We start from the raw sequence: 4,423 nt of genomic DNA on the forward strand, positions 1-4,423 counted from the left end.
CAGACTGATCTCATCTGTCTCTCAAACAAGGCTATCAATCACTGTCTCATCTCTGTCTTCAGCATGGTTTTTCTTACCTCCAGCTGGCTTTACTTCAGCAGTGGAGTCATGTTAGCTTGAAATACACTGCTTTTCTTTCCTCATCTTTTGTTCTTCAGAATTTCAGCTATTTTTGCCAACCCTGAAAAGGTATTATTCTGCCTATATAACTGAGCAATAAGCAGATCACAGGCAGGATTGGACTCTATGGTGACCACAGACTTTGACTGACACTCACGAAATCTGGATTTTATTCTTACCTCTGCAGTGGACATTGAAAAATCCATCTTTCTGTGCTTAACTTTCCTCCATATGCAAGATCTCCACTTATATGCTGAAGCCTTCCTTATTGATTATGAATTTCTCTCTCACAATCTATATCTTTTGTATGTATTCATAATGTAATACTTATAAAAGTCAAAGGCTTAATCTTCCATGCCATGTATTTTAGATATCTGTAATCTGGGAAGAGGCAAAGGATACTTCTTCAGAGAAAGAATGAAGCATTTCATTACTGTGCATACACATAAAATATGCAATTGCAGGACTGTTCTCTGTTCAAGATCTTAAATTATTAGGACATAATACCGGAGTTAACATCAGGGAACATTGAAAGCTTTCTAATCTGTAAGGGAAAGCAAACTAGGAGCTAAGGGTGGCAGCAAGGAAGGCAGAGCAGTGATCTCACTGACAAGGGCACAGCAGCAAAGTACCCAGACAAGAGAGGAACAGAGCAGTATCCAGGGTCAGCTATCTGACTGGGGATTGCCAGGCAAATTCACAATGATGATGCAGATCTGAAGTCAAGCCAGGATGCTGCAGGTCAGTGTCCTGGTCCAGATCAGCAAGGTACAAAGACGGCAAGCAGAGGCATGGATGCAGTGTAACTCAGACAGGGACCACAACTGAGTGGCTCAGGACAAATGCAGCTCCTGAATGAAAGGGGCCCAAGCCTCCCCTCCGGGCTCCTCTAACAGTCCTGTGTCAAATAGCATCAAGGCCAGGTAGCTGCTCTATTACAGATAACCTTGAGCCCTCACTATCAAGTCCCCAGGATGATGCCAGAATTCAGTCAGGGCTTAGGCACTTAGTGGATAAGTAATGAGGTTAAAATCTACTTGAATTTGTCTCTGGAATACGTGTCATTGCATAAGTATGTGATAAATTGTATTGAACTTGCATAGAAAGATTTAGATAAGCATTACTCAAGTTACCACTAAAAAGAATGGCAGACTGACTTCTCTGTTTCTCTTTGAAGTACTCTTACACCTGCTAAATTTTCATAGAATTCTTTGTGAAAAAAGTGGCAAACACCAAAACCTTCAAGATATTTCTTCATCAGATACACTTTTCAGAAAAAGATCTATTGATTCATAACCAGTAATGACTCAATCCCAGAAGTCATTAGTAAATTCAATTCAGGAAGATTACCTTTGACTTTAATAGTAATTCCATGCATGAGTGGTCTAAACGATCAGTCTGGTAAGATACCATGTTTGCTTACCATTTAGAAATTACTATATGACTAACAGCTATAATCTATGAAATAGCTCCAAAAGCTTTCTGCTGCTATGTCTAATAATTTAGTGGCTCTGATTAGACCACATGAATTTCTGGATTCTAAATTGCTACGTGTTTTGCTATGACTTAGACCTTTCAAAACTAATCCCCTTAAATTCAGAACGTGGATGATATTGACACATCATTTTTCAACTTGATAGATTTTCTTAAAACTGCACTTCATCAGAGATCTGGGACAGCAGAACATTGATAACAGCAATGCTGCAAAAGAACACATATTGCTTACAGAAAGCACTTTCACTGTGCTTTTTTAGGTGATAACATTTGAGCTGAGGTAGGAATATTGTGAAATTGCCTGCTTTGTATGTATAGTAGCTACTTCCAAATGCAATTTTGTCATCACTACATGATGTCAGTAACTCCTTTTGGAAAGTTGGAACTACCCACTAGATCTTTCTTTCAAGTCTCAGATATCAGAACAATGACACCACAGCAATGTACATCATGGAAAATAGTACAAGTGAGTGTATCTTTCAGACTGATAGTCAGAAATTAATAAATAAAGAAATATTCAATATTATTGATGGGACGTCTCAAACTAAGAGCCTGGAAGCTGTTCTTCTCTGATGTCAGTGGCTTATGATGATTATTGACTTATCTTTTTGATTTAAGGAAGACTATACTACTAATGCATTTTTCAGAACCTTTTTAATATTTGATCAAGGATAAAGTAGATTATACATCAAACTTACTTGGAATAGTGCAGTAAGATGCAAATACTGCATAGAAATTCAGTGAAAACTTTGATTGCTGCTAAAAGAGAGATTACAATCGTAATGATCCATCAGATTTCACTATTATTAGGGAAAAGTAGACTACATGTATACCTGTTTTATGTGACTCTAATTAAGATGTCATCAATTATGAATACAGAGATGTCAAAAACACATTCTATTTTCTCCTCATCTACTATGTGCATTGCCAGGGCTGCAAAGACAGTGGACAGGATCTAACACAGAATTCAGGTTTATGTCAGGAACAAAAACACGACTAAATAAATGTTAAATATGTTTTAACGACTGAGAGTGCACTGCAGGATCACATTAGTATTATCTATTTGGTATGGCTTCTGTGAGGGAAGAGAATAGCTTTCAACAGCTTGAACAACTGTGAAAAAACATACCAGGAATAGTTAAATTAAATTGTTTTTTAGATGAAGTGTATCATTTAAGTGTAAACTGTCATTGTTATGGTCATGTGAGATAATAGAATTAAATTCCTTCTCGGTATATGCATTTCTCATGCCCAGTGGTTCCACAAATGCTGCCATTTCAGGTCTGTGTTTTTCAAATTTTGCCTATTAAAATTGCTTCCTCATAAACTGTAGACAAGCAAGAAACATTCATCCATAGGTACCATAGCCTAACTTAACCAATGCATGTATGTCTGTTTAGATGCAAATCACTGCTTTTTATATTGCAAGTAAACTGCATAATTTTTAAAGGTATCAACCAATCTTATTATACAGTAAAGTATCTTGAAAGATGTTTGTGACTCCTGCAAAGTACAACTAATATTTTTCTGTACCTTATGTTTTATCCATGGTTACAGTAAAATGGTAAAACCTTAATGTTAGAATTCCTCTTTTGATATTTTCTCACTTAAGAATGGATGCGGTTTCTCATTTCCCCCTTGAGCACCATATTGTTTTCTGTTGTTATGGTTTGCATGATAAAACGAAGACATAGACCTACTACAGGACTGTGTCAGGAATCTCACCGACAACTCAATTCACAGTGTCATAACAATCAAATAGAAAGAATAAAAAAATTGAATGAAAAATGTCCAAGGAGATTACCAATACTGAAAATCTTTATGCTTATGCAATATAAAACCTCATTAAGACCAAGTTGCTCATATTACAGTGATTTAAATGACTGAATTGTATTTCTTAAGAGGAATGTAATGTAAAGTAAGCTTATAAAATAATCCTGACAAAACAGGGATATTTCAACTCACTCTTAAAGTAAAAGAATATTTAAGTCTCTCATATTTCCTCTATCATTAATATATGAGAACATGTTGTTTGTATTTAAGCCAAGAGATGGTTTGTCTGAACTTAATTAATAAAAAAAAGGTTATACAACAATGCATTTTCACACTATGATCCCTCTTGCCCATAAAAATTGATGAAGCCTAATCCCAAAAATAACAGTCAGTGTGAGTTCTTCCACTGTATTATTCACAGATCATTCTCAAAGTGCATTATTTGTCCTTTGTTCTTCTTACTTGGCCATGTAGTTAGGTATGCATCTAAAGGCAAGCATGAGCAGTTTCACAGATCATATCTAAATATAAGCATGAATAGTCCCACAAAAGTCAATGGCATGTCCTTACTGAACTGGAGTCTGAGGGAATCTATGGATTTCAAATTTATAATCTGCAAAACAGTTTTGTGAGTTAGCTCCAATGACAGTATATTGCAAATACAATGTCCATGCAAAGTAGCATGTGTATTTAAAATATGCTATCATAAGCTTTGGAAGTTCTCGAATAATGTAGCTGTATACCATACATCTATCACTTTTACATGAATTGCATTTTGATCCACAACATCCAGCTCTTAATCTAAGTATAATACCTTCTAAATAAACTTTCTAGAATACCATACACATTAAACAGACAGGACCACCAGAATTTCACACATAATTATGCCAAAAGTCAGTAAATATCCTTTGACAGAAATTTACAGTATAGGAAAAAATTAAGGTATTTAAAACAGGAAAAAATGAATTAATATGGTATATCAGTCTCTTTTGTTTGGTTGTTGGAGAGATTTTTTGGTTAAGGCCTTTACTAATTG

At 35.4% G+C, this 4,423-nt stretch overlaps 1 long non-coding RNA gene across 1 annotated transcript in view; it reads right to left on the reverse strand.

Moving 5' to 3' along the window:
- LOC113964978 overlaps positions 1-2,384 on the reverse strand; it is a 14,164-nt gene extending 11,780 nt beyond the window's left edge. The window contains exons 1-2 of the long non-coding RNA XR_003533376.1: positions 2,313-2,384; positions 300-501 (exon numbers count right to left, since the gene is read on the reverse strand). This is a non-coding gene — a long non-coding RNA (uncharacterized LOC113964978). The remainder of the gene's footprint in view (positions 1-299; positions 502-2,312) is intronic.
- Positions 2,385-4,423: the final 2,039 nt, after the last annotated feature.

This window comes from Neopelma chrysocephalum, unplaced genomic scaffold, assembly GCF_003984885.1.
Source record: "Neopelma chrysocephalum unplaced genomic scaffold, ASM398488v2 Primary Assembly neopelma1_22b, whole genome shotgun sequence".
Lineage (NCBI taxonomy): Eukaryota > Metazoa > Chordata > Aves > Passeriformes > Pipridae > Neopelma > Neopelma chrysocephalum.